The sequence below is a fragment of the Podarcis melisellensis genome (assembly GCF_964234715.1).
Source record: "Podarcis melisellensis genome assembly, chromosome: 1".
NCBI lineage: Eukaryota > Metazoa > Chordata > Lepidosauria > Squamata > Lacertidae > Podarcis > Podarcis melisellensis.
Genome location: NC_138528.1, coordinates 128,352,143 through 128,365,419, shown reverse-complemented (window position 1 = coordinate 128,365,419; position 13,277 = coordinate 128,352,143).

The window sequence follows — 13,277 nt, the reverse complement described above, 5'->3', positions numbered from 1 at the left end:
AACTACCACATCTCAGATTTTGATTAAAATTGCTACGCTGGATTATCTCATATTACACGAAGCACTATTTTTTCCTGGTTTTTCTAGCAACATATTCATGTTCAGTTTCATCATATGGAAACATGACTTGTCCTGGAAAATACAAATATAAACTCAGTTCAATTGCTAGTGGAACGTGTTTACTGGAGGAAGCATTCTTGCTCCTTTCTCCTTGATGAATTGCTGAATAAAGGTGCAGTTAGTGTGTGTGCTTGCTTTAGATATAGCAGCAGTTTGAGGCATTAATTAGGCTCTGCACTTACATTCTGGTCCCTGCAAAGGCTGCTGCTATGGGAGGCGTGGGTGGGTTAAATCAGTTTAGGATAAAGTACTAAGGAAGATTATTAGGTCTGATTCACACATGCAGGCAGATGGATGGGTATCTCTTCCTGGCGCAACCTGATGGGTGGTTCAAATTCAGGGTGGCAACTTTCCAGGGAAAAGGGAAAGGCATCACCTGGGGAAAAACTGGACAAAATTTGCAATTGCTCATTTAAATGTATAGATGCCAGCTTAGAAATATATTCAATACCATACACCTGTGCACAGGTGGTTAAGTCTTTGCATTCCCTTCTTAGGGGTCTTTATCTTTAAGATGGACTTAGAGCAGGCAGCCCTTCCAACAGAAGACTCCCTCAAATGGAGGACCATCCTCTGTCTGTCCTCTGACGGCTCTCCAAAGAGATGACGATGCTGAAAAATAGCAAGAGACCTTATTCACATCTCAAGCTGTTCATGTGAAGAACAGCTACCACACACTCCAGCAATGTCCTTCCTTTTTATTAGTATTTTAAGGACAGCTCTTTCTTAAAGCCCAGCACAGTGACTAAGTATGTTGAACTTGTATTCCCTGTTTCTCCTTTCCTTTTTCAGCTTTTAGTTTTACCTATCTGGCTTTCTTTTGGCATCATTTTTTTTTTACGTTGCCTTGAGACATTTTTTTGAATAATTAATTGCAAATGCAATTAATATTCAAAACCATACTAATAAAAACCAGAACGTTTCTGGCTGATTTTTTTTTCTTTCGTTCCCATGAATTTACCAGGTGGCCTTAAGAAAGCCACAATCTCTAAGCCTTGGTTCTTTGTCTCCAGCAGGGGAGCGATGACACCGTTCTCCCTTACACAGGCATTGTAAGGATTACAGAAACAATATTTGTGTAGTGCTTGGACGTGCAGGGAGAAGTATACAAATACTTCGTTTTATTGTTTATGGTGGCAGGAGAACACCGATGGAAACACAGAGGGCGCCCAGAGGACCATGCAGCTGATGTTGTGCTCCAAACACCAATGCCAGACAGCTAATTGAGGGTCTAGGTGCTCCTGATGGAACAATTCTAGCCCGAACTCCCTAGTGTGACAGTGTAAGAATCTGCATCATCACAATTCCTTCTAATTTCAGATTTGGGTAATCTGGTGCCTATCAATTTGGAAGTGGAAATAGTCCCATCACAAAATAAGGTTGTGGTTTCTGCGTACTTAGGGTGCACAGAAGAACCTTACTAACTTTGTAATGAAAACACATTGGGGGGGGGGCGGGACCTCAAATTAATGGTCCCAGAAGGGCTTGTGCTTAGTGACTTCAAGGACCTATGGAATGTTAAAGTCAGTTGAGACATGGAATGTCAAGGGCGTCTTTCTTTTCCCCCCAAGGAAAATGGAAGCAGAGAATTGGCTTCCTTGAGGCTCAGACAGCTTATAGTATCTTGGCAGAGGTGGGGATTAGGGGTGGGTGGGCAGATGTCTTTGAAAAGCCCCTCCTTGAAGCACACATGGATGTTTCAAGTGGCAGCAAAGGGAAGGGGAAAGGGCCTGATTCTAGGCACAGCAAGAGTCAATGCTGTTGATTCGCTGGGTCAAAAAATATATGAGAATAAAAATCTGGTTCACACCCACCCACCCCAACCATGCTACTATGTTTGGCTATGAAATACAAATCAGGCAGCCAAAAATGCAAGGAAATGAAGCAAAGGGAACTGTAGTACTTGGATGAAGAACAGTATATAAATTTAACAAATAATAATTTAATAGATAAAAGAAGCAAAGGCCACTCATCTGTTTTGTGTATTAAATGTGAACATGCAAGATAAATGGACTTCAATAAAGCTTCAAATGGAATTTGTTTATTTATGAAATGTTTGCAATTGATTGGCCCATTAGAAAAACACACACCAAATAATCAAATTGATCATCCAATTGTTGATGCTTAAAGCCTGGTGCTGCGCTTTGAATGCCATATAATCAGCTGATTGTCTGGACTTCAAAATGCCCTGCATATCTCTTTTAAAAATATATATATATAATTGTTTTCAGTTTTATATATATTTCAATAGTTTTACAATCATTCTAGCATTTAAAAACTTCTTCCTTCCTTCCTTCTCTTTCTGCATTTCCTTAAATTTGTTTTACATTTCCTGCATAGCCTAAATTAACTTATTCTTTTATCCATCTACTTTAAATAGATACTCTTATGAAACTGCAGGTTATTACAATAATCCTGCCAATGTCCTTATCTGTTTACCATTTGTCTGTAGACATTCAATAAACCATTTTCATTCTTTTAGCCCTGCATATCTCTCTGCAAGCCCAGGATTTTGCAGAATGGACCAGTAAGTAGTGCCTGCAAACGTTTTGGTCCTGCAGCTGGGCATGGCTTGGCCAAAGTGACCTCATTAGTCCCACAGGTCAGAGATGCCACACCCTGGCTACAGCTAAGGAAAACCAGAGCCAAGGGTGCCAGCTCTCCCTCACTGCTTTCATAGAAGACCACCAGCTTCTGTGAGTGACAGACAAATCACAGCCTTCCATATTCCATTAGTCATGCTGCCACTGAAAGGCCTCAAAAATGGCATTAGTCAAGGTGGACATTTGAGGTACCAAATCCAGCTCTCCAAGTGTGCAGCAGGAAAACTCTCCAGTAGGATTGGTTTGGTGCTGAACTGTCATCGCGGTTTCGTGGAATGCCAATTTCGTTAGCCACTTTGAGCCAGCTGCCAACAGAAAGTCAAGGATAGAAGTCGAAAGGAGAAGCAAAGAAGAAAGTAAACAGTTTCCATCATATATGAAATATGGAAAATAGCTAAGAAAGTATTAGAAGTCACCCCAGAACTGGCCCTACTAAACTTCTTCCAAGACAATAATGCCCATTCACAACACAAAGAGCTCATAACCCACCTACTCTCAGCAGCCAGAAACATCATAGCCAGACACTGGAGAGACCTGTCAGGAGTAAGCACGGACCAGGCATGGCAAAACTTGGCCCTCCAGCTGTTTTGCGACTACAACTCCCACCATCCCTAGCTAACAGAATCAGTGGTCAGGGATTATGGGAATTGTAGTCCCAAAACAGCTGGAGGGCCAAGTTTGGCCACCACTGGCATAGACCAATGGTACCAAATAGTATGGGAAACAGCCTTATTAGAAAAACTAACCAATAAACTGAAGGAGCGTCTCCACCTCCATCGTTCTGCCAGCTGAGGTCCAGCACAAAGGGCCTTCTGGCGGTTCCCTCGCTGCGAGAAGCCAAGTTACAGGGAACCAGGCAGAGGGCCTTCTCGGTAGTGGAACCCACCCTGTGGAACACCCTCCCACCAGATGTCAAAGAGAAAAATAACTACCAAACTTTTAGAAGACATCTGACATTCAGGGAAGCTTTTAATGTTTAATAGGTTATTGTATTTTAGTGTTTTATTGGAAGCCGCCCAGAGTGGCTGGGGAAATCCAGCCAGATGGGCAGGGTATAAATAAATTATTATTATTATTATTATTATTATTATTATTATTATTATTAACTGACATGGGGATAAATAGAAGAAGACGTCTTCACCCCGGTTTGGTTCCCCTTTATCACATACACAGCCCAACAAGACAACGAAAGAGCCCGCCAACAGCATTCGAATCAAGCTGGCTAACCTGATCCAAAAACACCAGCCCAAGGATTAAGGCTTTCTGGGAGATGATCTATAATGAAATGAAAAAGGTATTTAAATATACCTTTCTGAAGAAACCAGAGGCCTTTCTCCTGGGAATGGTCGTCCAATTGGTGCCAAAGAAGGATAGAACTTTCTTTATGTATGCTACAACAGCAGCAAGAATACTTATTGCAAAGTACTGGAAGACACAAGATCTACTCACCCGGGAAGAATGGCAGATGAAGGTGATGGACTACATGGAACTGGCGGAAATGACTGGCAGAATCCGAGACCAGGGAGAACAGTCGGTGGAGGAAGAATTGGAAGAAATTTAAAGACTATTTATAGAAACATTGTAAAATTAATGAATGTTAGAATGATGTTGGAATGAATTTATGTGATTTTAGCAGGAATGTTACAAAGGTTTAGGAAAAAACAGACTTAATTGGTGAAAGGAGGGAAAGTAAAGTTACATTAATATTAAGATAAATTACAGGACAAAAATTGGAAAAGATGGGAAGGATTTGCTGAAATAGCTAACCGAACTAGAATACAAAAAAGGGAGGTGTGAGGAGGTCAAGGAAACAAGCTAATGAAAGATAAGTTATGGGAAGAGTTGTGGTGTTTTTTAATTGTTTATATTTTTTCCAGTTTTTCTTTCTTCCTTCTTTTTTTTCTTTTCTTTTTTACTCATTGTGATGTGTTGACTTGCTTTTGTTTAATATGGTGTTTTTATTTTTGCTTTTTGTAACCTTTAAAACTTGAATAAATATTATTTTTTTAAAAAAAAACACCCACCCCACTCACATACAAAAACAAATTTCACTACAGCCAACCAAAGACAACCAACCACACCCTGGGCCACCCCAACCTCTCTCACCACCAAAGGAATACAAGCGAATAGGGATAGATAGATAGTTTATTACGGCCATAGGCCCATATTCGATACATCATACAGCAAAACAGGTATAACAAAATAAAATTAATGAATTAAAATACGTTTAAATCAAGTACATCTCAAATCGTGAATTTCTAAATTCCATTAAAATAAGAACAATATAGCGCTTAAAATATCAAATTATCAGTATAAATCAATATTATTTAGGCAAAATCAATAATCATAGAGTAATCCATTTTTCCTCTTATAAGCTAATACTGTTATCAGAAATCTGGCAACAGAAAGGGACCTACCCGGATCAGAATCTTGCAGTAAATGTATTAGCTGTGAAGCGAATAGGAAAGAGAACCCACACAAGCGATACTGACACAAAAATCCCACACGTACACTAAGAAGAAGAATTGAAACATTGCCACCAAATCCCACCCCACTCACCATTCCCCCTTCCCCCTCTTTCCCCCTTTTCTTCCTAACATAACATTGTTTGTAACACTAATGTCTCACAACCAATGGAACTGATCTGTAGAAAACACAACTTGAAAAAAGCAGACAATGCACGTAGAACTAAGAAATCTTATTTATATAAAAGGTGAAGGAACAGCAACTGCCACCCAGGCTCTTCCTTAAGAAAATCTGCTTAAGATTATAGAATCATAGAATTGTAGAGTTGGAAAGAGACCCTGAGGGGCATCTAGTCTAACCCCCTGCAATGCACGAATCTCAACTAAGCAAGCGTGATAGATTGCCAGCAAGAACACTCTCTACATCTGATAAAACAAAGTTCCGGTTAAGAAGTACTATACACACCAAATACCCAAACAAACAAACAAAGTAAGCAGTTTCCATGTCACTGAAAACAGATTGTGGGTTTCAGCTTGGATAAGCCCTTGCTCATTTCGGCCCCACCCAACAATGGCTGTGTCCTTGCCTTAGGGTGTGTGTGTGTGTGTGTGTAAAATATTAACTGTGGAAGGACTTAAGAAATGTCACCACACATTTTCCCTCATTCCTTTGTCTTTCCTGAAGTGTGGCTTAGTTTTCTAAAATCTAAGGCAGGAGTACACAGAAGTTAGATCTGGATCAACTGGGGGAATTGCTGAAGATTCGCAAGGATATCTGATTCCTGGGTGTTTAACAATCGTAGTGAGGGTAATCTCCCTTTGACCCTCCCCTGATGAAGAATAGTACCGTCCGTGGATATAGAAGTGTTCTGCATTATGAATGAATGACCATTTGCCAAGGAGAGTTCAAAGGGAGACTTCAGGGTGTATCAGGTGAATTAAAACTAGTACTGATGTTTGATTCTATTCATTTGGTCTAAATAGAGATAACAGTTTCTTGTCCCTCTTAGCATGCCAAGATGATTATGCTATCACCAGTTACTGCTATTGTAAAAGGCCGGGGTCACCTGTGGGTGCCTGCAAAGGCTTTCACAGGTGTCCCAGATATTGAGCTTTAATTATTTTATTTTTTTAAGTAAGTCTCAAACCCTCCTAGGAAGAGAATTATGGGGCAAAATGTGCAGGTACCTTCTCTGTGAAATTCAACTGTGTGTGAGGTGACCATTTTTCCTAGGACTGTTGTCATTAGACAACATAAGTGTGTGTGTGTGTGTGTGTAATCAACATTGTGTTATCTCCACAATCAGGACCAGCAGGACATACCTGACTTCTCATGGTAAGCATGGGGGTAGTTGTCTCTCTAATTTTATGTTATTCCCCACCCCATGGCAGCTATTTTTTTGACTGGTGCCTCCAATCCTGTCTCAAAATTTGAAATGCGACCCCTGGCACTTATTTTTTCCCCAATTTTTTTTATTGATTTTCCAAAATTTTAAACAAACAAGCAAACATAAATAATAACTGAACTTGGTCCAACCTTAATAACATTGTTAAATGACTTCCTCAAATTCCCTTGATTGAATTTCATGATCTATCATTGTAACGGTTTTCCAAAATAAAATCTCATAAAATTTACTTATTCCTCTTAACATCTTTGTCTCTTTTCATCTTAACTTTAAACGTATTGTTCTATAACTTCTCATATTTAAATCCTTAGCCTATCTATCTTTTTGCAAGTATTTCTATTTAATTTATCTTAGCATATTTGAGTAAATAGTCTTTGAAATTCTCCCATTCTTCCTGGTGCTCCTCCTCCTTCTGGTCACGGATTCTTCCAGTCAGGTCGGCTAGCTCCGAAAATTCCATCATCTTCATCTGCCATTCCTCCACTGTTGGTACTTCTTGTGCCCTGGCGCTTATTTTGCATACATTTAACTCTAGTGGAACTGTGCTTTTTGCATGTCCTTGCCATTTTACTCACAACTCGTACATCATACATTAAAGCACTGTTGTACCACTTGAACAGTCATGGCTTCCCCAGAGCATTCTGGGAAATGGGGCTTGTTCTGGGGGCTGAGAGTTGCTTTGAGACCCCTCCTAGAGTGGTTTAACAATAAATCCTCCTTCCAAGGGGACTTTGGGAATCGTAGCTCTGTGAGAGGAATAAGGGTCTCCTACCAACTAACAACCTTAGCAAGCTAACAACCTTAGCAAGCTACAGCTCCCAGGATTCCTTGAGAGGAAACCATGACAACCAGAGAGGTACAAATTCACACAAGATAGCTAACCGCACATGCACAAAGGTCTCTGAATACCAAGTGGGAATATAGCTGTTATCTTGGTGGTTTCTGGAAGGGTCTGGCAATAGGGTGCCGGAATAGTCATTTTGTGCAAATCCTCGCAGAGCTCTTCTTAAGTTCTTAGTTCAGGACACCAATTCCAGCTCATTTCTTCTGGATGTTGCCCCATGGCTCCAAATACTGAGAGTTTGCTGTCTGCACCTCCATTGACTCACCAGCTTTCTTCACCCTGTAAAGTGAAAAAGATCACTAGTTGGGATTGTGTTTTTTTTAATGGCTGGGCTCTTGTGTCTTTTAACACCCGAGTCAAAAAGCAGAAATTTAACAGGAGGAGCCTTCCAGTGCCAGAGAAAGCTGCAGATGCTGTTTTGTTTTGCCTTTCTTGCAAGCTCTGAAAGGAACAGAAGACTTGTTTTCTTCTATTTTATTATTTTTGGGGAGGGTGTTGGATAGGTGGGGAGAGTCAGTGGTTAAGAGCAGTGGACTTGTAATCTGGGGAACCGGGTTTGCTTCCCCGCTCCTCCACATGCAGCTGCTGGGTGACCTTGGGCCAGTCCCACTTCTCTGAAGTCTCTCAGCCCCACTCACCTCACAGAGTGTTTCTTGTGGGGGAGGAAGGGAAAGGAGAATGTTAGCCGCTTTGAGACTCCTTCGGGTAGTGATAAAGCGGGATATCAAATCCAAACTACTCCTCCTCCTCCTCTTCTTCTTCTTCTTCTTCTTCTTCTTCTTCTTCTTCTTCTTCCAAGGTTTTGGTGAGGTGATCTCAGAAATAGCCAACATTGCTCCAGCCAGACGTTGGACTACAACTCCCATCATCCTGAGCTGAGCCTGATGGGAGTCGGAGCCCGACAGCATCTGCAGGGCACCCTGCCATTAACAGAAGTAAAATGAAATGTTATCTCTTCTGAGCTGGAGGAACAATGTGGGCTGTTAAACAAACACGTTACTGCGGGAAAGATAAATAAGTAGAGGAACACTCCTTCCTATTGGGCAACTGGATTGGAGTAGCCCGGCATGTGTGAGCAAGCGTAAACAGAATCATTTCTATCTAGGGCAAGTGACAACTCAACTGTTGGATAGCGGAAGTGGCGGGCAAGAGCGAAAGAGTTAAGTTTCTTGGAGCAGACTGGGAAGGACAAAGGCACATGTTGAAAGGTTAATAGGTTATACAGTACCTTAACCTTTCCACTTCACTAACTTGATGTGTTCCTTCTCTCCCATTCAGGCTGCTTTAAGCCAACCTCCCAGCATAATAGACAGCATGTTTATAAAAATCAGACTGATGTAACATTAAGCCTTTCTCAAGCTGTTTACACTCTGGAGGTGAATTAGGACTGGCACTTTGTTTTGCTTCGTTTTGTGTGTGTTTTATTTTTTTTAAAAAAACATGTTAGTAACGCGGTTCTGTACAGATTATGGCAAACAGGTCTGTCTTGGCGATTGCGCTTTTGCATCAGGGTGTGCCTGTGTGGGGTTTTTGTTAGGGACGTTTTTTAAAAATCTGTTTCGCAAACCGAGGAAGCCGGAGGATTCGGTGCTGAGCTGATTTGCAGAAGGTGCATTGGAAAGTGGGCCAAAGAGCTCCATCTGTCCTAGAAGGAAGGCATGCAGATTGGTTGTGAGCTGCTGCTGCTTCTTTCTTCTTCGGTGATCACTCTTAGCCAAGTAAGACTGTCTTCCATAAACACAGTTTTAACAGTGAGTCCATAAGTGGCTGTGGAGGCCAATTCTGGATCCACACGCCCTTCCACAGTGGGGACATGGGTTTCCAGGTGGGAGTTGATCACGGTGAGGGTTTGCCAAGCGTGCCTTCTTCTTAGCACATTTCTCCTTTTCGTCCTGAGTTTGAGTGTCTTCAAAGCCCACGACACCTTTGGTAAAGGCTGTTCTCCAACTGGAGCACTCACAGGCCAGTGTTTCCCATTTATCAGTGCTCATGCTACATTTTTTAAAGGTTTGCCTTGAGAGCAGCTTTAAACCTCTTTTGTTGTCCTCACCTGAATATCCTCCCCATACCTGTTAGGAACTTGTTTTGTTCCTGTGCAATCTCCATTCTTAAGGTGGGGATAGAGTCGTTGCTTTGGAAGACAATAATCAGGCATCTGGACAACATGACCAGTCCAACAAAGTTGATATTGAAGAATGATATCTGCTTCTTCCAGTACACTGTCATTAGCTTGCCTGTCTTCCCAAGTGATGTGTAATATTTTTTGAATGTTTGTGGTTCTGAGACCCTGGCTCTGCCATGTACTTGATGGGTGGCCTTCAGCAAGTCCGCCTCAGTTGTCCTTCTGTAAAATGGGAGTTGCCGCATGGATTAAGATAAGGAAACGTCAACCTTACCAACGGCAAGTGTTGGGGCAACCTACAAATCAAAGTCAATAAACAAGCCCGGCAGTGAGCAGAATCTGTGTGGGCATGATGCAGACATCTTTCTGGCAGTGAGTCTTAAACTGAGTGTGCGATGAAAGAACTCCTAGTGTGCTGTGAGAAATACATTAATTAAATAGTTAAAGTCGACTTGTGGGCTCAACGTAGCCACCCACAGACGAGGCCGCAGGATTAATTGCATGGGTCTTACCACCTGTGAATCAGGTGGGGATAATTCTGTCATGTCTGTGTTCAGTCATCCCTGGTGTGTATGAGTTGCAAATTGGTACTTCACCTTCTCTTGAACAAGAGGGATATCTCCCAGAACAAGAATTACATGGAAATGTGAGCAACACAGCATTACTCAGAGTAGACCCACTGCAGTTAATAGACCTAGCTTGTCATGTTCACAGAGCAGACTCACTCAAATTGCAGTAAAACATAGTGGAATAGTACCCAATAGGTGTGGGTCTTCGGTGAGAAGGTGCCCCTTCCTCTTGCATATGCTAAAAGAAAAAAACAGCCTAACATTAATGGATAAAAATAAGCACATATTGCCTCTAGCCTAATAGCTATTAACTTGTACAAATGAAGAGAGCATCAGTAGTGGTCGTCATGGCAGTAGTAAGCTCTAAATGCAGTTCAGATATGACCCAAACGTGGCCACGGGGTTAGAATCAGATCACTGTGGCCGTGGAAGAGCTCACATCTGATGTCTCTCTGGGGGGCCCTTACATTCCTCCCCCCCACCTCTCAGCCCCACAATCCCACAGTGCAATGCTAGATAGATCATTCTGCTGTGGCTCTATGGGAAATTCAATGTGTGAACTAAAGCCAGCTGCCACCAAAACCAGGTTACGTCACTAACAGAGGAGGGGGGGTCCAGAGGACTGCCCGCCCCCCACAAAAAGAGCCCTGGAACCTATTAGATCCAGATCCAGAGAGTTGTCTCCCATGGTTTGGAACCTCAGAAACAAGCTCGGAATCCAAATCTGGACCTACATGTGTATGGTGAGCACAGAAAGACGTCAGATGATCTGTAATGCCCCACAAAGCATGCCGGCTACAATCAGAGTATTATGGCAGCTGGAACCTTTGTAAATTAAATCTTGATTCCTCATCTGAATATCCTCCCCATACCTGTTAGGAACTTGCTGCGTTCCTGTGCAATCACGCCCGTGTTTATTCAGAAGCAGACCCCACACAGTGTCTGTGGGGTTGCTCAGAGCATCAGCCACCCTTTGTTTGACCTTGTCTCCTTGTTGTATAGTGGCCCAGCTCCAGTGAGCAGGGCTGGGATCAAAACAAAAAAAATTCCTTCCAGTAGCACCTTAAAGACCAACTAAGTTAGTTCTTGGTATGAGCTTTCGTGTGCATGCACACTTCATGCACACGAAAGCTCATACCAAGAACTAACTTAGTTGGTCTTTAAGGTGCTACTGGAAGGAATTTGTTTTGTTTTGACTATGGCAGACCAACACAGCTACCTATCTGTAACAGGGCTGGGATGTTCTCCATCCTTACAGGTATTTAGCATTTCTCTTCTCTCATTAATGAGGTAATAAATATGTGGGGGGACCAGGACCTGAGCCAAGCTCTATAGTGTATAGCATTAGATAACTGCCAAGCAGCTTCCATCCACTTCCTCCTATGTCTCCCTATATTGCTTGCTATGAGTTAAGAGGATGGCAAACTAAGATGCCAGTTGATGGGATTCCCCCCCCCCCAATTCATAGCCTCTTGTTTGCAGAGGAAATGACTCTCCTCTCCAGAAAGGAGGAGGAGGACCAGTGAAGATCAGTGTGTGGGGCGAACTAGAAGCCCTAGATTGTTTCTGTACATCTCAATGGACTCCACAGGTGATTCCATTTTCAAACAGCCCTTTAATTAGCAGCACTTAGCACCTACCCAAGGGGTGCTAAGTGCTGCAAGCTGAAGAGGATTATTAGCACCTCTTCATGGGGCTTGATTTCTCTGGACAATGCGAGGACAGCCCCCCACTGTTGCTAGGGGAAGCCACAGGAGGAAAATTGCCCTAGATCTGTGTTGCTGGCAATTGCCCCAGTTCGCCACCTAGAGAATATGAAGTTTCAATACTTCATCCTCCAATTATCCTAGCAGGTTCCTTCTACCACTTCCAAAATACAGGCTGAGGCCAGGTGTGTGCAAAGCCTTGAATACATTGCATGCTCTGAACTAACCGAAGGGCGGAAAAGGCTCCGTCAGTCTCATAAAGTGGCATATATCTGAAAGAGGTTGCTTCCACCCCCCACAAAATCACAAGGATGGGGGAATCCCTCTCTGTTTATCCATCTTCCATTTCTTATTGAATTCTACTACTATTAGTTGCTTGCCACACACAAAAAAAGTCTCAGAGTGACTTACAGAAACTGATAAGAGCATAAAGCATATAGAAAAGAATTCATTAGAATATCTAATAGTTTGTGCATGGATGTTACCTCAATAACTCTTGCCTTGTTTTTCGAAATCAATGGGCAGGAACTTCCCCAGACTGGGAGGCAATGTGGGAAGGCTCTTGCTCAGGGCTAATGCTCCTGCTTTTCATGCAGGTCCCGGGTTCCAGGTGGCCTCTCTTGGCAGCGGCTGGGAGGGACTTCTGCCTGAAATCACAAAGCGCCACTGCCTGTCAGTGTAGACATTGCTGAGTGAGATGGATCAATTTGTCTGATTCAGTATAAGGAGCTTCCTGTGTTCCTTCCTGTAACAAAAAATAAAAACTTTGCTCACCAAGGGCAAAATTAAGTTACGGAATTTGGTGCTACAAGACAGGGTGGACTGAGCACGATTTATCTGCTAATCCACTTCCTCCATTCAGAATAGACTGGAGCAGTTCACACCTGCTTGTATTTGAATTTAGGTAAGAGGAGGAGGTAAGAGGAGAATTGATGCTTTTGAATTATGGTCTGGAGGAGACTCTGGAGAGTCCCATGGACTGCAAGAAGAACAAACCAATCCATTCTGAAGGAAATCAGCCCTGAGTGCTCACTGGAAGGACAGATTGTGAAGCTGAGGCTCCAATACTTTGGTCACCTCATGAGAAGAGAAGACTCCCTGGAAAAGACCCTGATGTTGGGAAAGATGGAGGGCACAAGGAGAAGGGGACGGCAGAGGACAAGATGGTTGGATAGTGTCTTTGAAGCTACAAACATGAGTCTGACCAAACTGCGGGAGGCAGTGGAAGACAGAAGTGCCTGGCGTGCTCTGGTCCATGGGGCCACGAAGACTAAATGACTAAACAACAACAAGAGGAGGAACTTCAGTCTTTTCTGTTTCTGCAAGCAGGCATCCCCTTTTCTGTTTGCCCTGCCTCATTTGTTGATTCTATTGTGCCCATGAGGTCCTGGCAGGGCACACACACAGATACCTGTGCGCACACATTTGGAAAGAAAACCCAC